The sequence below is a fragment of the Prionailurus bengalensis genome, chromosome C2 (assembly GCF_016509475.1).
Source record: "Prionailurus bengalensis isolate Pbe53 chromosome C2, Fcat_Pben_1.1_paternal_pri, whole genome shotgun sequence".
NCBI lineage: Eukaryota > Metazoa > Chordata > Mammalia > Carnivora > Felidae > Prionailurus > Prionailurus bengalensis.
The window spans coordinates 32,497,029-32,522,969 of NC_057350.1; the positions used below are offsets into that span (position 1 = coordinate 32,497,029).

A 25,941-nucleotide genomic window follows, 5' to 3' on the forward strand; every position below is an offset into this window, starting at 1 on the left:
ATCTGCTTATTTATACATGTAGGTAGAGGTATATACGACGGTTCCTACACCTTGTCAGAGACATGAAACATTGGAATTGTATTATTATTTACAGTCATGGCTACGGATTTCATAGGCTACGTTTTACCATGAGGCCCAATCCTTCTGAGGAGCTACCGTCATCACCAGTCTCCTACAAGCAACCTCCTATATTGGTACTAACTTCATACAATGAATGTGAGGGGGCTTCTCAGTAGACAAAGCCACCTTAACAGGATTCTTTGCTTTCCACTTCATTCTCCCATTTATTATCTCAGCCCTAGCAGCAGTCCACCTTTTATTCTTATATGAAACAGGATCCAACAATCCCTCAGGAATAATATCTGACTCCGATAAAATCCCATTCCACCCTTGCTACACAATCAAAGATATCCTAGGCCTCTTATTCCTTATCCTAATACTAATACTATGAGTCCTATTTTCACCCGACCTCTTAGGAGACCCAGACAACTATACCCTCAGCAATCCCCTAAACACGCTACCACATATTAAACACATTCCTATTCGCCTGTGCAATCTTCCAATCTATTCCTAATAAACTAGGAGGAGTCATAGCCTCTCTGACCTAATCCTACTCCACACTTGAAAGCAACAAGGCATAATATTCCGACCACCCAGCCAATGCTTATTCTGACTTCTGGTAGCAGACCTACTAACCCTAACATGAACCGGAGGTCAACCAGTAGAATATCCTTTCGTTACCATTGGTCAACTAGCTTCCGTCCTGTATTTCTCAATCCTCCCAGTCTTTATACCCATTTCCGGCATTATCCCAAATCGCCATTTAAAATGAAGAGTCTTTGTAGTATATAAAATACTTTGGTCTTGTAAACCAAAAAAGGAGTGTACCACTCCTTCTGGTTCTCTGTGGCAGAAAAAGCTAAACAGAAACTTGTTTAAATTCCAACATCATGTCAGACAGCATTGGCTCTATACTGCCTTTCATATATAAACATCTTTTCAATCTCATGCCCAAAGAACCAAAGAAATAGTTTCCTTTTAGAGGGAATCTTTACGTATGTGAATGAAGTTCAGCATACACACACATACATATGTGCAGGTCCCAAATTAGCTCTTGTACAAATTAAAAAGAAAAAAAAAAACTTCAAAACTTAAAAGCATTTATGACTAAAATATTAACCAGATAATGATGTTATTAAGGACTACAAGTATAACAAAATTATCGATTTCCTTTATTCTTCCTTTGTGAATAAAAAATGACATTGACTGGGAGTTTTATAATGGCCCAAAGGAAAGAAGGCCCCTGTGTGCCTCAAATTTGATATTTTAAGTTGAAGTCAGCTGTTAAGAATTACTGAATTATCCAGGGCAGAATCTCGGGTATGGCTCACATTACAGTATGTTGGATATGAAAAGTTGCACACAAAAGGGGTGAAAACTTTGCAGTGATTAAAAAGGCCTGTGGGATTGAATTTTTAGATTCCAGAGCAGCACATCAAGAGGAATGTTGCAGATTCTCGAGTTATTGCAGCAAATCGTGTCTGTAAATCGATGAAGTGTTTCTGAGGAAACATCAAGATGGCTCTATAGAGTATATAGAATTTCTTTTAGTTCTCATGGGAATGAAAATTAAATCTTATGGGTGAAAACAAATACATAACAAAGTTAAGAAATTGACCATATCTAGGTTTCAATCAGGCCAGAAAGTAGAGTGGATATAGTTTGCTCTTTCACTTATCTTCTCCTTTAATATTAAGCGTTTGAAACAACATTTGTTAATGCTTTCAGGATTCACTTTAATTAACCTTTATTGTGTCTTTTAAATATTCTAGGCATTTTGTAGGATACCGTGAGAATTTCGGTTGTTTCTCTGTGTGAACACTGCATAATTTCTTCAGCTTTTATTACTTAGATTTTAATAAAATTTCTCTTCCACTTAATATTTATTTGCCTTTGAACCATTCTTCCTCATAAATACAACTGACATGTAATTAAACATGATCAGTTAGTGGATAACAGAGACTATGTAGGTACTGTCGATTTAAACATGCAACCCCAAGATGAGCATTAAGGAAGGATCCCATTGTTTACTCAGACAAAATATGCTTATTTCATGCCAGGAGTGATAAATATTGATAAAATTTGTTACGGAACTTATATATATTGCAAAGGGGTTTTATATTTACTGAGTAAATTCTTTAGAATCTATGCTGCTAGATAGAGTCTGTTTCTAATGTGTGCAAATATGTGAGGAAGTGTGTATGTATGCATTTAACCTTAAGAAAAATAAATATCCACAGTAAAACCTTGATTTTTTTGGTAAAGGATACTATAAAAGTTTGTGAAGTCATTCAAAGTAAATTAGAAATATATATTTTAACATTTCATATTATGTTAGAGTTTAGCTTTTAATTGAGGAAGTTGACTGTGAATGAGTACCAAACAGTTTTACAAATGTGATCTTTGTGATATTTAATGTTTATTTCTTAGGAAACGAGTGGTAGTTATTTTACTTCATTGTATTTTATTTTATATTAGAGAGAGAGAGAGCACAAGTGAGAGATAGGAGCAGGGTGGGGCGGGGGAGAGAGAGAGAGAGAGAAGAGAAAATCTCAAGCAAGCTCCATGCTTAGCATAAAGCCCGACACGGGGCTTGATCCCAGGACCCTGAGATCATGACGTGAGCCAAAATCGAAAGTTGGATGCTCAACAGAATGAGCCACCCAGGCACTCCTTTTGTATATTTTATTTTATTTTACTTTATTATTTTTTGAGGAATAAGTGACAGTTATTTTAAACACCATTCTTCGAAAAATAAAAGTAGTTATAAGTTCAATTTTCTATCTATTGTCCCTTCATTAAGATCCAAGAAAGAATTTATTGAAAAGCTAAATCAGCTGAGATTTAAGTTCCTCTGAACCAAGAAAGTGTTGTATGACAATGCTTTCTCTTCTTTTTAAAAAAAAAGGCTTTTTAATGTTTATTTATTTTTGAGAGAGAGAGAGAGAGAGAGAGAGAAACAGACCACGAGTTGGGGAGGGGCAGAGAGAGGGAGACACAGAATCTGAAGCAGCCTCCAGGCTCCGAGCTGTCAGCACAGAGTCCAATGAGGGGCTCAAACTCACAAGCCACAAGATCGTGACCTGAGCCTAAGTCGGTCGCTTAACTGACTGAGCCACCCAGGCACCCCTCTTTTCTTTTCCTTTCCTTTCCTTTCCTTTCCTTTCCTTTCCTTTCCTTTCCTTTCCTTTCCTTTCCTCTCCTCTCCTCTCCTCTCCTCTCCTCTCCTCCCCTCCCCTCCCCTCCCCTCCCCTCCCCTCCCCTCCCCTTTTCTTTTCTTTTCTTTTCTTTTCTTTTCTTTTCTTTTTCTTTTCTTTTTTTAATGTTTATTTATTTTGAGAAAGAGAGAGAGAGAGTCCCAAGCAGGCTCTGCACTGTCAGCACGGAGCCCCACACGGGGCTCGATCTCAGGAATGGTGAAATCATGACCTGAGCCAAAATCAAGAGTCCTACTGTTAACCGAATGAACCACACAGATGCCCCTGGTAGTGTTTTCTTGAACTTAAACCTTGTAATAAAATAATTGAAGGTAGGAAAGTCACGCATTAGAAACTTAGTTTTAGATGCATAGAGCATCTGAAACTAAATTTAGTGGAGATTCATCTCTATCTTATGGTGATTTATGCAACAGCATTGAAACAAGAGCACATTTGCCATGTATTCTAGGAAGACTCACACTTACTGAATTACTCAGGGCAGCTGTAACTGTCTGTGTGGTGGTCTCTTACGCGGTATACCCTTGTGATGGTGGTGCCCTTGCCCACAGCGATTGCAGAATTGTGAGCCTTTTCTTTCAATGATTTGGTCTAGATTTTGAATCTTGCAGAGAGTTAACCCTCTCATCCTTGCTCTGCTTTACCTTTATGTGTCGCAATCGCCACAAATTAGGAAGCACAGCTGTGGAAATCAAGAAGCCACACCTTGCTTTACAGAAATAAAAACTCAGATACGTTTTCAGTATATTTCTCACTCAAACGGTGAGGTCTTCTTTTAGTTATATACTTGCATATCTTGTAATTTTCTTTCCTCAGTCTCTCATTTTATTACTGTAAACTGAATACCTGGGTGGATTTTAAGATTCAGTAAGAAAAAAACAGTCACCTATAAAATATTAAAACTAGAAGCAAAGCTCCAAACCAAAAACAAACAAAAACCCAAACTCCTCCTGAAGGAGCATCGTCACACCTGGTATTATATATTAAATTCTAATGACCTTCCCAATGTCACACGGGATCATGGGGTCAAACCCTACATTTCCTACTCTCAGGTCCAGATGGTAGCACTTTCTGTGGCCCAGTAGACACTCACAAGCAAATACCCAGTTCAAGACAGAACTAGCTGTGTTTTCTAAGCCCTTAATAAATACAGACAGCGGTCTCCACACAGAGGTGGCACCTTTCCCTCCATGAAGAAGGAAAGCATGCCTCTGTTAGTAGATATATCAAGTGTAGAAAAACAGTGAGGAGAGTAGTAAGTTTGCTGCACGGGAAGGTCATACAGTGGGGAAGAAAGATGATTGAAGACTCTGTTAGATGGTTCAGAACCGATGTACAGAAAGAGTCTGGACCTCATGTTCTGTATATTTTGGCAATTTTAGTTAGACAGGGTTAAAGAGCATTAGCTTTGATATCTATTTCAAAAAATAGAAATAATTGTTCTACCTACAGTAAACAACAGTGGTGGTACTTTCTTCCTTTATTTTTATTTCTTATTTTGGAATCCAATTCTTTATTGCTTTCCAGGGAATGTATCTTCCCCTAAAAAAAAATGCCCCTTTATTTATCCTGTGAAAGTCAGCCTCGGAGCTGAAGTGTTATGTACTTTTTAGAATTGAATTGTAAACCAGTGTCATCTGCGGGTCGGGAGATTAGGGAGTGTTGTACAACTTCCCAGGGAGGAAAAGCTGGGCCATAGAAAAATAGCCATGGCATTGGACTGAGATGGCCATGAGTGTAAAAATCTGATCATCTTTCTAAGCATGACGTGACTGTAGGCAGTTTTCTTCAGTTCACTCTCAGGTTCCACATTTGTACAATGAGGATAACAAGAGTTTCTTTTCAGGAATACTGTAAGTTGAACTAAGATACAAGGCACATAGAAAATGCCTGAGATTTAGTAGCTGCCCAATAAATGACCATCATCATTATTACACGGTTGTTTTCATGACTGATTTAATTTGAATAGGTTGATATTAATAACAAGTTGTAATCGACCACAGAAATATATAAAAATTTCTTTCTGATCTAGGCTCCCAAAGGACTTCCATTTAGAAATAGCCTCCCTGAATAGAGGGAGGACAAATGATGCCAACTAAAACATGAACAGGACTCAGGATTCTCCTCAGTCTTTCCCATAAGCTCCAGCAAATCATGGTGTCTTCCACTAATGGGGGGTGCACCTCGCACCAATGGTGCAGATCAATTGAGATAATGGGTCAAAATGTGCCTTGTGAGCTTTACTATTTTGGAAAAAAATGATAAGGCAGCATTGAATTTTCAGTTATTCATCCCATTTTATGAGTCTAACATCCCCCAACTGCTAAATCACCAAATTCTCTATGATTGATACCATTTCAGTAAATACAAGCTATAACCTTTAAGAACTAATAAAAAGAATCATTTACTGAAAAGAATCACTTACTAGAAAAGACGAAAAGTAAACTTTCCATGATTTAAAATTAAAAAAGAATTATTTACTAGAAAGGATGAAATTGCATATCTTTGAAACAGGTAATACCCAAATAAGCGTTATGTTTTTGCTTTGGAGAACTACTACTTTATCTCCAAAGCAAAAACATAACTCTCATTTTCCATTTGCTTTTCCAATATAAACACACCGGGTCTTTGACAATTACACATATCACCTAGCTCTTCCACTCTTCTCTCTCTTGACATAATACATATTTAATATTTATTGGCTGCTATTATTAGAATGTTACTCTATGCCTTTTGATGTGGACTTAGAGCACCCTAAAATTATGCTAGCTCTTAATTTTCACTTTGCCATTTCAGTGGTTAACTATAATTCCTAGCTCTGGTTCGCATGAGTCAGCGTCATCTCTCTCTCAACATAAAGCATTCAATTATGTGATACTTCCCTTTAAACTTCGATATCTCTCTAACTGCTTACAAGAAACATTCCAGACACTTTAGAATAGCCCAAAAGGCTCCTCACGCTCCAGCTCACTCCTTAACCCTTTGCCTCTTTTGACTTTCTCATGCGCCTTGACAAAACTACCAGAGCCTCCAATTTTCTCAGATACCACCCACACTCCATACCGTAGACCTGTCTTTTCTCCTGGCTTTTCTGTCAACTTCCTTTTGAGCACCGGACAACAGCTTAGATGCCCCTTCTTCCCTCACCGTGTCCACGCCTCTAGGAGTAAGAGATCTGCTTGGGGAAATCAGGATTTTATGGTCCTATATCACTTTATACATTCATTGTCTAGCACTTAGTCCTACTTCCCTGTATCTTTGTCTCTGTTTTTGGTTGCTACTTCTGTGTTTCTTTCATTTATAAAGTCTTTAATCACCTAGACAATGTCTTGTTCACCTGTACGTCCCCAAGACTTGGGGAACTTCTCTTCCACCTCCTTAACTAAATCTTAAAGACATAAATATTTGTGAGCCATTGCTTACAGCTTAATGATGAAATGGCAACCTTTACACGTAATGATTAGTCTTAAGTTGGAGGAACACTCAGTTTTTACATATCCCATAGGATGTTCTTCATCTGTCTGTCTCTGTATATCAAATTATTGGGTATATTTTTAAATGAGTGTCTCCTCCTACGTCCGATGCCCTGACAATGAAAGAGTGAAAGATACAAGTAAAAACTAGAATTAGGCTAGAATAATAACAGACGGAATCAACCGTTTACACGAGAATGCCAATCAGAAGGTTTTGTTTTCTACCAGTTCTTATGAACTTCTTCTACCAGATGTCGATGTCAAAGTACAGCTTGGCTAAATTCTGCAAGGACAGATCCGCTTTTTCCAAAAGGAGCCGCTCTGCATGGGTTCATATGGTCATCCCACGCAGGCAGCCTTTCACATTTTACCTTCTGTGAACAGGAGCATAGAATGCTGTCAATCTCCCTGTGGTCTCTGAACAAATGTTACACATGCCCCTGCCCACCAACTGGGGTTGGAAAAGGGAAGCTCCCTTCTTGACCCAAGGTTTGGTCACATATTCATAGTCATCGTGGTAGTGGAAGTGAAGAAAGGCCTGGGGTTACCTTCAGTTCTTTATTTATATCTGTGCCAGAAGGAGTAAATAATCCTGACCGGATGGGACTCCAGTGCACACATTTCCCCTTCCCTTTGGCTGTGTTCTGTAACACTCTAGGCAGGCAACTTTCACAGCCCCGAGCTCTTGAAACATTTTGAGGTCACTGTTATATTATTCCCGGAATCATAAGAAAAAAAAATAGCTACCATTTACTATAACTTCTATTGTCTAGGTACCAGACATGTACATACAACACATGGAACCCAGCTATATACGTAAATACACGTTCTCTCCCTCCCCCCCTCTTTTTCTCTCTCTCACACACACTCATTCATTCAACCATTTATTCAGCAATATTTTGAGAAGCTAAAACATGCCAGATAATATTCTACACACACACACACACACACATACACACACACGCACATCTACCTATCTATCCATCTATCTATCCCCTCTCCCACACAGATCAATTTGATATTTATAATAATGTAGCATAACTTTCTCCTTTAAAGTTGAAAATTGAGCCTTAGGAAACTGAGGTGCAGAAAGGTCAATACTTTGAATATGGTCACACAACTAATTAAGAGCAGAGTCTGCTTTTAAAATCATATGTGCTGTGAAAAGTACTCTTCATATTTTTTGAGATCACAAAATGAAAATAACAACTTAAACTTGTAATTTCTAAAAGAAGAGTCAAATGGAATAGTAAGGAAAGGGCAGTGATGTTTTGAATCTAACAACAGATTACATCAGACTTCTAAAAAGTAATTGTGCAGAGTTCCAGGCACACATTTTCCTTTACCAGTTGAGTTATTAGATCAAAACTTTCTGTATGTGAAAAGTGTGAAGTTTGTCATTGAATCTCTAGGAAAATATGAATTATGATAATGACTCATCTCTATTATATGATTTAAATGATAGATGCTTCCCCAAATGAACAAGTCAACCCATATTTTAGATGCACCAAGAGAGTGCTAATATAATAAATTCTATAATGAAATCTGAATTCACAATAATGGTTTCCTGATGCTCCGTTTTATTGCTAAATCTGGATTTTTCTCCCCACCAGGTTTTCCCATTCTCTTAATGTGCCAATTCAGACAATAAAGTTGTATTTTATCACACCTTTATTTTTTCTCCATAATATAAACTGCTAAATGTAATTCTTATACTCCTTCTATCTTTTAGCTATCTGTTCTTCAGACCATGATACAAAGAGATGCAAAAAAATGATGCTAATGTAACACTTTCCACAAATAAACACAATTGCCTAATGCTCAAGAAGACTGTCAGTAAGATACTCTAGATGCAACACAACAAATGTTTCTGAGAGAGACCTATAATTGGAGGTTTGTGGATATCCATTTTAGTGGATTACAAAAATAAATTGCATAAAATAAAAGGACAGTAATAAGCTGATTTAACAAGGAATTCCATTTTCCAATGATTTGAAGCTTTATGCTTTTTGCATGTGCTGTCCTCAGGCACAGAAGTCATGTGTGGGTCTTCACAACTATTTTTAAGTTTTAGAAAATTCTCTTTGGAAAATGATCCATCTGTTTACAGAAACAACCCTTTGCAAAGCCAAGGAGGTCACTTCAGGTCAAAACCCATATCTAAGTTGATTTAAGCTTAGGGTAACCTAAATAGTGTATCAAATTGGACTACTAGATATATAAAATGACATCATATATATATGTTTTCAAAGCTCTTCTTAGATTATGCCTTCCTTGTGAAGAATTGGTCTTAAGAGTAAGATCTGGGAGGAAAAACCTGTTGGAATGCAAAAGTGCATTTAACATTTGTTTATATTTCTGCATCATTATGCTAGATTTAAACTGTCAAACTAAGTTGATAACAAATGTTAAGTATAGAAATGTATACAGCAACCAGCATTCTGCCAAATCAGGAAAACAAAGAACTCTTGTCAGAGGGTCACAAATTCCAAAGTTAAATGCAAGGTAGTATTTTTAGGGCAAGGTTTGCTTTTTCATCTCTCTAATTGAATGATTTCTTTAAAATAGCTCACAGTTGCACCGGGATGGATACATTTTGTACTGGGATTCTGCACAATGATTCACCTACAAAACAGCTCTACAAATGTGATTCTTGCAGGGCTGAACTGAAATTTCCCTTGACAAATAATACTTGGGATAAAGTATAGATTAAAAAAAAAAAGCTTAACTTTCTACTGCCTAATGTGGAGAAAGTGGTTTGCATCGTTGTTCTTGCATTTTGGTTAAGTGCATTAATTCAAATGCAAGACATATATGAAGCTGTCTTACTTCCAGTTCATTAGGATTATATTTCTAACCTTTACTTAAATAGCCAATGAAAAACCAATTACATTTATTAAAGAACATATTACACGACCAATATGCTAAAGGATACAAACACGTTTAGTTCCTCTACACAAGACATGTATAATTTGGTTTCAGAAATAATGGGAAAAGAAAAAAGAAAAGAAGAAATATAGGCCTCACAAAAGTGCAGTGAGACACTTGAATGAAGGAGCTGCATATTATAACCTTCTGATGTCCGGTACCTAACAAGTCCGGTGGCAAGTGGCATGGAATTTGGAGGAAGGGGGACAAAGAGACCCAGTTTTTAATCCTGGAACAGTTAGTCGCTTGCTGTCAGACTGAGGAAATAATTAAGTCTCAGTTTTCTTTTATGCAAAGGATAAAAGGAAACATTTGAGGATAAAAGGATAGCAACATTTGATCAATACTTAATAAACAAAACAAATTATTTGTATATTGTATACCCCTTCTGAGACATACATAATTTTTACTTTCTTTTACCTATGCCTATTTCAACATGCTGCATTAGGCTCTGAGTAAATGACAGTTCTTTAAATGAGAAGCTATGGAAAAATAAAAAAAAACTGTTTGAATCCATGAAACACAGAGAGATGCCAGGATAAAAAACAAACAAAAAAGAGGAATTAAAAAAAAAAGAAGTACTATAAAGCAACCCAGAAAAGATATAGATGAAAATAGTCTTTTAAAAATTTTTCCTAATTTTCATCATTGTAATTATGACAAAAAGTGAAAGATACTAACTTTTAGTACAAATAGAAGCCAATAACTGCATCCTTTCTAAAGGATGAAAGTGAAAATGGGGGGTGGGGGGAAGTTGATCTGCTGCCATTAAGTTCAAAATTATCAAATTCATTAACTCAAAGCAATAAAATACATTGCAATGCAGTGAAAGTGATAGGACAATGTAACTATTTAATACAGAAAATTAAAAGGTACTTAAAATCCTATACTTTGAAAATCCCATTTCCTAACTTGAAACCCTTCAGCTATTTTGTGAGAAACAATCTCTTCATTAGGGGCTAGAATGTGCTCCACAAATATATCAACAAAACAGCAGTTTTATATAAGACTGGGTCTTTGATCCTCATAAGCTAGTCTTTGTGATAAAGCCAATATTTGTCAAACTTCTCCGATTTCTCCAGATAATTCTTTATCAATACGATAGAAACACAAGCTTTCTCTAATGTGGGGACTCTTAACACAAGAGACTCCTGGATTTTGATGAGGAAAAAGATAAATCTTTATTTTCGCTAACTGCTAACAAAAATTAGACATTTTATTTAATTATGAATATCCATAATTGTGGTGTACCATCTCTAAGAGAGCTCTCAAGGATTCCTGCCTCCTGGCATTGACAGTTATGTAAACGCTTCCCCTTGGCAGAGGCTGGATCTAGTGAGTTGTTTCTAACAGAGAGAAGATAGAGAAAGTGAAAGTGATGGCATGTTCCTTTTGAGATCTGGCTTCAAAAGGACTGTGGCTTCCATCTTGAGTGTCCTCTCTTACTCTCTTCCCTGCTCACTCTGAGAGAAGCCAGCTGGCTTGTTGTCAGCTCCTCTGTGGAGAAGCTCTCTTAACAAGGTACTGACCTCTCTGGCCAACAGTGAATGAGGACCTAAGGCTTGCTGATAGCCTCGTAAAGGAGCTTGCCAAAGAATCTTCCCTCAGTCAGGTCATGAGATGATGTAAGCTCCAGTCAACACCTTGAATGCAACCATGTGACAGACTTCCTGAGACAGAGGCACTCGGCTAAGTTGTACCCAGATTTCTGACTCAGAGAAACTGAAAGATCATAGATGTTTGTTGTTTAAGCTTATAAGCTTTCAAGCTATTTGCTCTGCGGCAATAGATTTTGGTACCTGCACACAGAGTACTGCCCTTACAAGTAATTAAAAATATGGAAGTGGCTTTGGAACTAGGCGGTGGGTGGCGGCCAGAAGGGTGTTGAGGAGCATGATAGAGAACACCTAAATTGCCTTAAACAGACTGCTAGAAATCTCAACTTTTGAGGATGCTGTTCATGAGAGCTCAGGAAGAAGTATGAAGTGTGCAATTGGCAACTGGAGCGAGAATCTTTCCTACGTAGCCACAGAATGTGCCTAATGAACTGGGGGATCTTAGTAAGGAGATTTTCTAAAAAAGTGTTTAAAGTATTTGTTTTTCTTGCTGTTTATAGTAAAAATGTGAATACAAAGAAGTAAATTGAAGGGAAAAAAAGTTTTTTAAGGTGCCAGGACTTTAAAAAGTTCTCAGCCTGTCAAGATGGCAAGTGGTGTTAACATTACCAAATGACTCCTGAGTAAAGATCAGATCCGGGGCCAGGAAAATGTGGTCTTGAGATGGATCCTCTAGATATAGAGAAACGACTTTATTTCTAAAGATTCTCTTCAATTCTGGCTCTACCTGAAATCTGTGTCTTTCCCAGATATATGGTTATCTTGTAACCCTCCCAAGACACATTATTTTCTCTTCCGCACCCCTGCTACTGTTTGGTCTTAGTGTCAGGTGGGTATCTTCATGCTTCCAAACCTTTTGTTCTTCCAGTTAAAACCCTCACTTTCATTAAAAGCTCTTTTTACTGCTTACCATGCCATCCTGTGGCAGTTACCTATTGATTGATCTCTGGTATTCCTCCTCCTTCTTTGAAAAAAAATTTTTTTTGAGATTTCATTTTTAAGTGATCTCTACACCCAATGTGGGGCTTGATCTGACAATCCTAGGATGCCAACTAAGCCAGCCAGGCATCCCAAAGTATGCCTTTTTTAAAAAAGTAAATTCTATGCCCAACATGGGGCTTGAATTCACAACCCCAAGATCAAGAACTGTGCACTCCACTGAATAAGCCAGCCAGGCACCCTTGAAAATGTTTATATCTTATTTATCTCAACTATTTACTTCTAAGACTAGACCTGCCACCCCCAATAACCTCAACAACCCCATAACCTCAATTCAAGTGTTTTCTTTTCTTGACATCTTCCCATCTTTCCAATATCCCTCCACAATTACCCCAATATTTCTTTGATTCCAATTTGAATTACAACCTATTACCCCTGCCTCCAAAATAATTTTGATTATTCTTCTCTCATCCTATGTACTTCCTCCCTTTTCTATTTCATGCTCCTCCACCGTAATAATTTCCTACATATTCTCCTTGCAAAGGTCTCAAAACACTTGTCTCCTCCTCCTTCACCTTATTTCTATAGTAAGAATCAACCTCTGGTAAATCTTACTTTCTCCCACTATCCACCAGTCAGATTTCCTGCTGCAGAGAGGTAACTGACCAATGGCCTGGCTGTTGCAATTAACATATTCATCACAGAATTTGCACAGACACATGATTTCTACAAGCTGCTCTTAGCCATTGCTGAGAATAGTGGTAAAACGTAATTCAAGCTTTCTCTGATGGATGAGTTTAATCCAGACCAAAACATTTTAGAACTGTGCTATGGCCTGAACATGTCCTCATCCCATTTTCCTTCTTTCACTCACTCATTCACAGGGATAGACCTGCATCATGGTCTGTGGACCCCACCACATCTTCTGGTAATCAGTTCTTTTTCTCCAACAGAAAGTTGGAGAAAGTTATTTCCCCTAACTATTCCCCTACCTATCTAATCCTGTCTTGGCATTTGATTCTCATGGAACTCTGAACTAGCACAACTGGATATTCATGCAGCTGAGTGTGGCTGGAGAAGTGTATACAACCATGCCAACTGCCCTTATCTTAAATTCAGAACCGCTAACTTTAAATGGCTTATTCACAGTTCCATATGACCAAACTGTGCATTCCTCTCTCTTCATACTTCCACAGTTGCTTCCCTTGTTCTCATACTATGAAGATGTCTGAATTTTTACTTCACTAAGATAATAAAAGAAAGTTTTACAAATATCTACCAACACACACACACACACACACACACACACACACACACACCTATTCCATCTGTGTCATATACTCTGATTTCCATCCTGACCATGGATGAATTCTTCATGATCCTAGCTAAGAAAAGGACCTCCATTTGTCCTCTAGACAATTGGTCAGGAAACTTTTTCTGAAAAGAACCAGATAATAAATATTTCAGACATTGTGGGCCATGTGGACTCTGTTGCAACTACTCAACGGTCACTGAATCCCAAAAATAGCCATAGAAAACACATAAATAGTTGGTTATATCAACACATGAATAGATGGATTTTGTGTTCCAATAAAATTTTACTTACAGAAGCATGTAGTGAGCTAGATCTGGCCCAGGAGCTGTAATTCACTGACCCTCTACTCTGACCCCTAATTCCATTCCCCTCTCATCTGGTCAACAACAGCAATTCTCTCTCTCTCTCTCTCTCTCTCTCTCTCTCTCTCTCCCTGCCTTTCTCTCCTGTCCTCTCTCCTTCTCTTCGTATCTGCCTCTCCCTCTTAATATCCTTTTCCCTCTCTTTCTCTTTCCTTCCCTCTCTCTCTCTCCCCATCATTGTTTTCAAAAGAAACTGCATCATTCTCACTAGAATACAAACATACTATTACTCCTCCATCTTAAAATAATAATACCCTATTGTCCTTAACTTCATTTCAATAAGCTTTAGCTTCCACTGTCCACCAAACTGCTCTACTTAAATTTATCAATGACCTTCACATTGCTAAACCCAGTTGTGAATTTCAATCCTCATTGTACTTGGCTTTTGGCACAGTTGATCACTTCTTCCTCCCTGAAGCATAATTTCACTTTGTTTCCAAGATATTCAATGGTGAGGGAGTCAAAAATATTAAAGATAGACGGACCAGAAACAAGTCTGAAGTATTAGGACAGGGACACTATCAAAGCTTTCTGTGGTCATGTGGGGCTAGCGTGATTTGAGGACCTCCAAATGAACAGCTGCTTCTCCCCATGGGACATTTGTTGAGTCCCAGGGAAATTACTCACTATATGGTAAACTAGTGAAGTAGCATGTTTCTAAAAGATTGAGTAAAAAAAAAAAACCCTACTTTTGAATGAATAAAAAAATAGAAGAAACACAAAAGTGAATAAACACAACAAATAATGCCATAAGAAATATAGAAGAGGTAGTTGTTAGTGTGTAAAAGCAAATGTGTATTTATGAAATATTATAATTTTGTCATTCCATATGTCCTTAAGAACCAAGATACTCAGTAAGGAAGAAAGTAGATACAACTGTGCTTTGGTAGAGACTAAGTCAAAACCCTGGCTGTATCCCTGCTCTGCCCATTGAAAAGGCCCAGAAACAGTAACCAATCAGTGAGCATCCCTACACCCAAGCTGTTGTCTTGAAATACCTTTTCCATCAAAAGAAAGTTAGGGCTTCTTAGAAAAATGGCTGATTCTAGGTGTAGGGTAGGGAATGTACAAGATGAATCTGGAACATCTTAGCATAACACATAGCAAGGAAGTTATAAAAGACTACTGGGGTAATAGCGAAAGGATTTAGGAGCCAGTTTGGAAAGACTCTATTGGCCAAAGATGAAACAAATTAATGCCTGATAAGGACAGGATTTACAATGGATTGACACCCCAAAATATGCTCAAATTCATGAATTTGTATTTAAAAAAGTCTAGTTGTCACCCTTTGAAGTTGACTGTGAACCAATTTGTTTTCTTAAAAAAATAGTTAGACAAAATGACGGGATCTAGCATTTATCCTCTTTTCCCACATGAACTCCACTACTGGATACCTGAATGATAGATGGTGATAAATCTCTCCTTTTGAAATTATTCCACCAGTCAGTTAAAAAAATACAGAATTAGAATATTACCATTTTTCATCTCGTAAGGATTTAATAAAGAGTAAAAGGCGGATGCCATATACCCTCTGTTTGCAAGACTATAGTCTTACCAAATGTATATAGCTTGAATTTGATCAATCCACTAGATCCAGAGGTCAATTTACAGAAATTACAGACTTCAGAGGAGCATGATGAAAGCCCACAGGTCAAGTGTTTTGAGTCTCCCAACCAATAAAGGGAAACCTATAGATTAAATGTACCCTAAAAGACATGTTAAAGAAAAACAAGTTAACAGTAAGCCAAAGTATCTAAAGATGCTTACTTGCATTATAAAATCACAAGGAAAAGCAGAGAAGTAATTAGTATAAAAGCCTAAACAGTGGTTATTTTTGGCTGGAATGGGGGATTTGTGATTTGGGTGGGGTACATATGAAAGGGTTTCTAAGATGGCTGGCAGTGGACTATTTCTTGACCTGGGGGTTCTGCTTGTACTCACTTATTCATTAAGCGATGCATGTATTTGGTTTGGTTTTCTGTATTTGCATTTTATTTTACAAGAACAGGTTAAAATGCTTTTCTGGCACTTTTGATCAAATTACTGAAAATCAAGTAGAGACTCACTTTTTAATGAGAACACTCTCATTGCCATGATATGAGAAATAAAAATGTGACTGTAAACAAAATTGCCAAAATACTTCTTTTCAATATATGATAAAAAGTGTGTCTGAGAGTAAACTCTTAATACCAAGCCTGATTTTATCAGTGAAAAATGCAAGCAGGAGGTTCCTCCTTACCATCCTTTTTCTCTTTGTTCTTCTTTTTACCATAATAATGAGCTCTTGGAAGACACTTGAAGCTCACAGGTCACATTTGAAGAAATATCATTCAAGAAGATATAAGGCAGAAACAATATTTTAGAGGCAGCCCTAGCATGTCTAGAAAACCTGTAATCATTCTCAGCAGATAACTGATTATTTGGCTGGAATACGTTTAAAGGAGAAGCTTTGCTCCAAAGTTGGATAAGAGAAGGTATGATTTAAGCACGATAAAGAACCGTAAGCGGTAGAGGGGCAGTAACAACTATAAAGCCTTTATGATTTCTTTAATATTGCCAGCAAGAACATAAAAGGTTTCCAGAGCTGACTAGATACTATTAGAAAAATAATTGTGTCCTCCTTGCTGTGAATTACAAGTCTTTTATATGTGGAGAAAAAATTTAGAGAACATACAAGGCAGGAAAGTAAAATTATTTTAATTTCAAATGCTCTGTGACACTATGCAGTTTTCCCGATTACAAAGATACGTCTCATGATTTTAAGGAGTCAGCAAAGCATATAATACTCGTATAAGAAAATGTTGATTATACTGTTGCAAATAGTTCCCTTAATGAGTGTTAAGCTCTTTATATAAACTGTATTAAGACAAATAAAACTCAGTCACTGAAGAAGTAACATAAGGTTGCTTTTTTTATCCAGTAAATTTCACAAAGAAATTTTAAATCTTACAACTTAATGATGCTTTTAAAGAGGTATTCGTCATGAAATTAGTTTCATTATTACATGCAGTAGTGGAATTGTACTGAACTGGAAGACAAAAGACATGGGGTAAAATACAGATTGATTCTGTCAACTACAGACTGTGTGACTTTGGGCAGCTTATTCAACTTGTCTGAATCTCAGATCACTTTCTGTGAAATGAGAGGGTTGAACTATAGAGATCTAAGTGCTTTCCAGCATCAGTGCTCTCGAGTTAATCAACACGGATTTATTTTCAATTTGTTTTGGGGGCAAAATATATTTTCTAAAGACTGAACAACCAAAAGTTATAATGGCTGTGTTATTAGTGCAATGTAATGGATTATCTTAAAATGTAGTGGCTTAATAAAACAAACATTTATTATCTTACACAGTTTCTGAGGGCAGGAATCTGGAAGTGGTTCAGCTGACTTGTTCTACTTATGGTCTGTCATGACATGCGGTCAAGAGTTTGGCCGGGACTGCAGTCATCTTAAGGCCTGCCTGGTGTTGGAGGCTCCATTTCTTTAAATTTTTTTTTTTTCAACGTTTATTTATTTTTGGGACAGAGAGAGACAGAGCACGAACGGGGGAGGGGCAGAGAGAGAGGGAGACACAGGATCGGAAACAGGCTCCAGGCTCCGAGCCATCAGCCCAGAGCCCGACGCGGGGCTCGAACTCACGGACCGCGAGATCGTGACCTGGCTGAAGTCGGACGCCCAACCGACTGCGCCACCCAGGCGCCCCGGAGGCTCCATTTCTAAGGTCACTTACTTAAAATCGTTGTTGACAGCCCTGAATTCCTCACTAGCTATTGACCAAAGTCTCTGGTCCTTTATATCATAGGCCTCTCTGTAGGGTTAATCACAACATGGCAGCCAGCTTCCCCCAGAGTGAATGATCCAAAGACAGAGAGTATGTTTGTGTTAGAAGTTTCCCAAGATTGAAGGCATAGTCTTTTATAAGCAAAAATATGAAGTGACATACCATCACTTCTGTCATATGCTATTGGCCATATGGACCATCCATGGATATTGCAATGTGTTGATCATTGGAGATGATCTTGGAGGCTGGCTATCAAAGTGTCTACATTAAGTATATAGATCAAGGCCCAGAAACCATTTCCCCAACCCTCCCTCTGCCCAGTGAGACAAACATCTCATACATTGAGTGATGTGAGCATTGCTGGGGACATTGTTGAAGCAGAGTTCTTCTCTGTATTCCTAACCATTAACATAGGAAAGCTTCTTTATTTTCAAGAAGTATCTTATCTTCTTTTTAATCAAACAGCTTCAGTTGTATATCTATGAAATGTAGTTGTGCAATGTAGTTTTAATTTGTCCCTTACATAGCTGGTTATTTCATGACACCATCATATTCTCTCTTCATGAAGTATCATCAGAAAGTCTGTTTTCCTGCATAGATTAATTCATGGTCTTAAATCTATTCCTTTTTCCATGATTATGGATTATGTCTCATCAATCTTTGTTTTTTATAAGTTTTTTTAGATGTTTATTTTTGAGAGAGATAGAGCATGAGCAGGGGGAGGGCAGAGAGAGAGGGAGAGACAGAATCTGAAGCAGGCTCCAGTCTCTGAGCTGTCAGTACAGAACCCAATGCGGGGTTCAAACTCATGAGATCATGACCTGAGCTGAAGTCAGAGGCTTAACCAACTGAGGCACCCAGGAACCCCAATTAACCTTTCTTTATCTCACATTCTCCATTTGCTCTCTTCTCTTGGTTTATTTTCATGACTTTCTATTTACATCTCTCTAATTCACTTCAAAACTTCCAGTAAGAATAGTCGACATTTTCTCCTGACTGCTTTAACAGCTTTTTGACTTCTGCAGTTTAACTTTCCCAATCATTGTTCCAAAATGAGCCCATCTCCCTACTTGCCTAATAATGGGTATTCAAATTTTCCTCAACTTCTAGAATATTTAACAGCACTAGCTTCACTTTTTTTCTTAAAACTTTCTTTCTTCTGCTGTTACCATACATTCTTTCTTCCCTTTACCTTAATTTTTAAACACCTTTAGCCTCTTTGCTTTTAGAATCCTGTATTTCTTCATTTTTTTTCATCTTATAAATATGTCAGTATAACTAAAACCAATGGTTATTCTTGACCTGTTTCAGATATGAAAATTCCATTTAATTTACTAAACATTATCGATTTCTGAATTTACAACTAATGTTCCAAATTAGACATATTCAAAATGTACCCATATCTCCATTTACCAGATGCAAAAAGGGTCTTGTATTTCTGCTAGTAATATTTCCTACCTTAAATTATACAAATTTGGGATATTAAAGTATCTATCTATCTATCTATCTGTCTATCTATCCATCTACTTACCTACCTATCATCTTCCACCTGTGATCTGCCAATTCAGATTAGCATTTAACGTTTTGATAAACGTGAATTAATCTCATCCCATTTTTTCTCTATATTTCTTTGTTTGGACTCAGCCCTATGATTCTCTCCTCCCTTGGGACTTTCCCTTCAGTAGCTTCACCTTCTTTCTCTCCCTCTTCTTCAGAGTATTTACTATTTATAATCTTTCTTTTTTCTTTTTATTAAATTTTTTAACGTTTATTTATTTTTGAGAGAGAGAGAGAGAGAGAGTGCAGGGGAGGGGGCAGAGAGAAAGATAGATACAGAATTCAAAGCAGGCTCCAGGTTCTGAGCTATCAGCACAGAGCCCAACACAGGGTTCAAACCCACAAAGCAGGAGATCATGATATGAGCTGAAGTCAGATGCAAAATCAACTGAGCCACCCAGGTGCTTCGTTATTTATAAACTTTCAATGACATCCTGTTGTTCTCAGATTAAGACCATTTAAAAAAATATTACTTATTTAAATTTATTTTTATTTATTTTGAGAGAGAGATAGAGAGCAAGTGGGGGAGGGGCAGAGAAAGAAGGAGAGAGAATCCAAGCAGGTCCCGCACTGTCAGTGCAGAGCCTGATGTGGGGCTCGAACTCACAAACAGTGAGATCATGACCTGAGCCGAAGTCCAGAATCTGATGAGTAACCGACCGAGCCACTCAGGTGTCCCAAGACCAAAATTCATTTTTTTTTAAAGTTTACTTACTTATTTTGAGTAAGAGAACAGGGGAAGGACAGAGAGAGAGAGAGGGACAGAGAGAATCCCAAGCAGGCTCTGCATAGCCAGTGTGGAGCCCAAGGCGGAGCTCAAATTCATGGACCCTGAGATCATGACCTGAGCTGAAGTGAAGAGTCAGATGCTTAACTAACTGGGTTACCTAGGTACCCCAAGACCAAAATTCTTGACATATCAACAAAGTCCTTCAAAATCTGGCCCATGCCGCCACTTAAAATTTCATCTCAGGCTACTCTTTGCTTTTATCTTTGCTAAGAGAGAGAATGTGTGATTATAAAACAGTCTCTGACTCCAGACTGTACTTAGATCAAACCCAGTTCTACAAGTTAGTAGTGATTTTGATCAAGTCTCTTAATCTTTCTGTGCCTCAGTTTCCTAATAGGGAAACAATCTGATGACAACAGCATCAGATTACTGAATGGTAACTACTCACTAAATTAATTCCAACAGTTCCTTAGGAAATAATACTACCTGTAATATCTGTTCTTACTATTTGATCATAGGCCTGTGACCTCATGTTTTATTTTCTATTACTTTTCTTTCTTTTCTGTCCTTCCTTTTTCTGAGTTTTTACTAAATTCATCAAGTTTCTTTAACCTCTCTCCAAATCTTTTTCCTCAAATGGCTTTGGAGTTACTCACACTATTTCTACTTATTTATTGGTTATTCTTATTTTTCTAATGTTTATTTTTGAGAGAGAGAAAGAGGGAGAGAGAGCAAGCAGGGGAGGGGCAGAGAGAGAGGGAGACGCAGAATCCAAAGCAGGCTCCAGGCTCTGAGCTGTTGGCACAGAGCCCTACACAGGGCTAGAACTCATGAACTGTGAGATCATGACCTGAGCTGAAGTTGGACACTTAACCGACTGAGCCACCCAGGCGCCCCCGGTTATTCTTATTTCTATTTATTTGTTGACTACGATTTAAAGATGCAAATCTGATTTAATAAAGTCTCAGATAACCAATGTCTCTAACTTTCTACTGAAAAAGAGAAAAAAATATTTTCAAACTTTTAAACTCTGATCACCACTCATTTTCCATATTACTATAGTCAAGTATGTTATCACCACTCTGGTTTTACCACCCCCAGTAATTTTTTATTATCTGAAATGTTTATTTTGATATACCAATATTTACCCACTTAATTTTTTACAATTAATTTCTCCTTGCAATCTCGTCTTTCAATTTTCTCCTAAGACTTTTTTTTTGCGGTTCTTTTTGCAAATGAGTAAGTGGTAAATTTGTCTTGCCTGAAAACAATATTTCCTTACCCTTATTATTGAACAAAAGTTTTCCTAGGTAGGAAATTCTAACTTTAGATTTCTTTCGCTTTGGTTTCTTTCACTCAGAGTGTGGAAAGTATTATTCCACTGGTTTCTGATATGTATTGTTGCTAATAAGATATATATTGAAAGGACTTAAGTGTCAGTAGCACAATCTGTCTTTTGTGGGGGAGGGGAGTATAATTGATTAGTTTTTGTTTCATGTTTGCCTTTTTATGCAAATCCATGATCTACTTGCTTGGTTTTGTTGGTTAAAACTGAGATGCAGCTGCACTATTTAGATGGTTTATGTTCTATCAGGTTCACCACGGTGTCCATGTTTTTGTTTTGTTTTGTTTTAGATTTTATCAGCTTCACTTGGTTGTATTTCTGCCTGGCTTCTGCAAATATTTAAAGTGTGGGAATGTGGATGTGAAACATTCTTCATAGTTCAGTGTTACCCGTTATTATTGGCTTAGGCCACAGTATAATTTTTTTTTTAATGTACTGTTATCTGTTTGAAATCAGCTCATTAGAAATACAAGAATTAATAAACATTAAGTTACAAATATAATGATCTACACTTTAACTTAATTATAAAGCCAACCATTACTTGTTTCTATTTGTTTCTCCTGTGGCAAAACAAGCAGTTATTGTTATAGAAACCCATGATTTTGCACACACATGCAAGTTAACTATAACGCAAGATTGCCTAAATCTGCCTTGGGTTACTAGATGTATTTGTTAACTCAGCAAATATCTATGCACTAAAACCAAATATGATGCATTCACAGGGAGGGATGGGAATTACGACAATAACTGAATGACGATGGATTGATTAGATTATTGCACAGTCTCTTACAGACTGACAAAATAATGAACCTGGAATGTTGCTAGGTGGTCATCTAAACAGTGGCACTGGGCCAACTCTGCAGCCAGGTAACTTTTAGATTGTCAACAAATAGTCTGATTACTAGTTTTGTTTGTTTTAAGGAAAAAGAGCCCAGGCTTGCATTAAATTTCAACTTATTAATGTTTATACTCATAGTGTCTGCCATTTGATTAAAAACAAAGTCATATAAGTTAACATATAATGTATTAGAAAATTATATACATTATATTTCTTAGTAAGTGTTTAATTTCTTAGTTGCATGAGGCCATGGTGTTCACAGAGGCTAGATCATACAACACTTCAGATTCAGATCCGTGGGACAGCTTTAAATGGATATATGCGCCATCAAGAAAGATAACAAATGAAATCTTAAAACCCCAGTCTCAAGACCTCTATCGTTGTATTTCCCAATTATGTGGTGATGGTTTCCTTAGGACAGTGCCACAGGGAGCCCTTCATCTACCATGCAGACTTTGATACAGGATGAGATTATAGACACTACTGAAAGAACATAATCAATATTCAGGCAGAACACAGATTTTAAAAAATATATGATCTCAGTTCATGCTACCTCTCTCTGCAGAGCTCTATAAAAAGGAGAACAAAGAGTACAGTCCTTAGCATTCAAAAACATAGTTCACTTTATGTGGTCTAACACTGAGCACATTTGTGCTTTTAATGCCTTGCAAAGGTAGATTGTCCAAAATGACAGGAAGACAGTGTCTATGACAATATGTTTGCTCCCTGGTTAGGTCATGATTATATTCAACAAAAGGTCTGCTGCAAGTGCCATTTTGCCACACAGCCCTTTCTTTTCTACAACCATACTTCTTAGATATATGGGAGCAATGAACATTGGATAATGCTAATATTTCTCTTCTCTGAAATAGATGTAAAAAATGCTTCTACATAGTAATCCATAGATACCCGTTATTGACCAATTACTCTTCAAATATGGTCTCATTGCTCTTTAATTGATTGTGTCCATTTAAATATTTCAGACTAGAAATGAAAAGACACAAAGAACTATATTGCTTGAGATCCTTATCAGGTTTGGAAATAATAAAAAAAAAAGTCCTACATTTTTTCTTTTCCTCGAACTTCGAAAAATTTCCAAATTAAGCACCTTACAGTTTGGGGAGATCAGTTGCTTCACAGATTTACCATCTTCTATTTCAAACACTTTGGTTCTCAGCACTGGTAATGCTAAAATATATAATATATATATATTGTATATATATATATTATATATATATACACACACACATATAATTTGACAAAGTGGTTCTATGTATGTGAGTGTTTTGTTTTGGTTTTTTTTTTTTATGAAGAGAGTTTAGCAAGATAAGTTAAGCATGGTTTATCAAGTTCAAAACATATGCTGTTTTATTTTAAGCCAACATTGAAAAGGAAAGTATACTTTTTTCTGTTTGCTCATTATGTACCAAATACTGCAAAAGTCCACTAATCAAAGTAAAAATATTTTTCTAAGTAAAAATATAAAATATCAATTGTTTAAAACATTTCATTTTGTATTTTAATTAGTATATGTTGTTAAAAGTAAAAGTGGATATCATATAGAACAAATGTTGTGAATTTTCTCCTTCAAACACAAGCTAGAAAACGTTAACATAGAAGAACCATTCATAGAAATTTCCATAACATTTAAAAAAGTTTGCTGGTAATCAGTGAAGGCATTACTCTGGATTGATATGATTCTTCATCATGGGTTTGGGGGGGGACTTTAATAAGGTACCCTGTTAACTTTACCTTTGGTAACACCTCTGTACTCAAAATCAACATCACGCCATGTCACATATTTGTAGAGCAAACGTGCCATGGTGGAGAGGTACACTGAAAATGTGTCAAGGGTTCATTTGTGTGCTAACCTTCAGAGTACTGGCATCAGCATATACCTTCATGGATACGTATGAATTTGAAAGAAAATGAACATTGCTAACTTTATAAATATGGATCTTAATCGTTTAAAAAATAATTTTAGGGGCGCCTGCGTGGCTTACTAGGTTGGGCATCCGACTTCGGCTCAGGTCATGACCTCGCAGTTGGTGGGTTCGAGCGCCTCATTGGGCTCTGAGCTGACAGCTCAGAGCCTGCTTCAAATTCTGTGTCTCCTCCTCTCTCTGCCCCTCCCATGCTCATGCTCTGTCTCACTCTGTCTCTCAGTAATAAATAAACATTTAAAAAAAATCAATTTTGCCATATTAAAAGGAGGGGTAAGGCAAAATGTTTACATGAAGTAGTGATAAAATATATGCTTTCCCCTAATGTTAAGGTACGTAAAATTACTCAAGGAGGAAGGGCTGAGGCTGTTTTCTGGTGTCACGACTAATAACGGTGTAGAAAGCAGGTTAATCATCATAGATCCCATCATAAAGAGTAGGATTGGGTGGTGTGTTGGTCAAGAGTGAAGGGTATGCACTGGGAGATATATAGGCGCTTTTTCCAAAGAATGTTTTACCTAAACCTGAAAGACGGTTTGAGAGTTGACAAAGAGTTCTGAAAGAATTCTGATTATCTAGAAATACATGATAGGAATTAGTACATTTAACGCCATTGTGTTCCATCACACATTAGAACATTTAGAACAAGGGAAAAATTATTGTGTCACTGATTATCCTATAGTCTAATGACATAAGCTCATAATGAAATAAATAGAAAGGGAGATCCAAATATAAGATATTATTAGAAATATTATTTTGAGAGCTATATCTTTTTTAAATTAAATTGAATTAAATTAAATTAACATTTATTTATTTATAGGTTAATTTTTTAACTTTGCTGTCTCTTTTCCTTTTTTTTTCTTTTAAATATAATTTATTGTCAAGTTGTCCAACATACTGTGTGCTCTTGGTTTTGTGGACAGATTCCCATGACTTACCCCTTACATACAACACCCAGTGAGAAATATTATTTGACAGCTATATCTAATAAGAAGTAGCATTGTAAAGGTTAAGACCTTGGCCTTTGAACCAGTTGGCCAGTGTTCAAAACCGCCACTCACTAGCTGTGTGGACTTGGGCAAGTAATATAAACTCTCTGTGCCTCAGTTTCCCATCTGTAAAAAAACTGCATAATGATAATACCTGCCTGATTAGGTTGTTATGAGAAATAAACAGTTTTATACTTCTACAGTGCTTAGAATTGTGCATAGACCATATAAGTGTTTTTAAGTAACTAAAACAAACAAATAAATGCAGGACCATATATATGCATATATATATATAATAAATGTACAATTTATTATTATTTGCTCTTTTATTTACTCTTATTATTATATATATAAGTTAATAAACTACCCTTAAATGCAAACTAGTTTTTTCATGACACAAAAAGGAGACTTTGAAATATTAAGTGACTAAATCTTTCCATATGGAGGTCGACTCAGTAGTGTATTAATTGACTACACTAATTAAACCAGAATGCAGAAAGTCCAATTTATAGTAAAAATAGTATAAATTGGTAAATTTCATGTATTAAAGAATAATTACATTTATGGAACATCTGGAATACGGTGCAATACTTAGTTCCGTATCCTTTCATAAACTTTGTCAAGGGATTTATTAAAAGAGTAGAAGAACTGTGCTTCTAGCACCTAGTTGCGAGACTTGCCAATAATGTATGTTGCATTACATTGAAAAATGAGAGCCAAATGGCCCTCATTTTTAGGAAGGATGGATTCATTAAATATATGAAAGAGCAATGAAGCAATTAAGGGTCTCCGACCTAGAGCAGGCTGCAATTAAGAGATAGGGACTCCCTTGTTCTAGTAGACATTC

The 25,941-nt window shown here is 36.8% G+C and overlaps 1 protein-coding gene and 1 long non-coding RNA gene across 6 annotated transcripts in view; both read right to left on the reverse strand.

Annotated features, from left to right (window-relative positions):
* Positions 1-23,416, reverse strand: LOC122491308. The gene is made up of 4 exons (XR_006299329.1): positions 23,405-23,416; positions 20,636-20,645; positions 15,453-15,458; positions 1-420 (listed from the first exon to the last, which is right to left on the reverse strand). It is a non-coding gene; the product is annotated as an uncharacterized LOC122491308 (long non-coding RNA).
* The window catches only part of ROBO1 (roundabout guidance receptor 1), a 1,145,602-nt gene that overhangs the window by 423,299 nt on the left and 696,362 nt on the right, over positions 1-25,941 (reverse strand). The gene's annotated exons all lie outside the window — the stretch shown is intronic.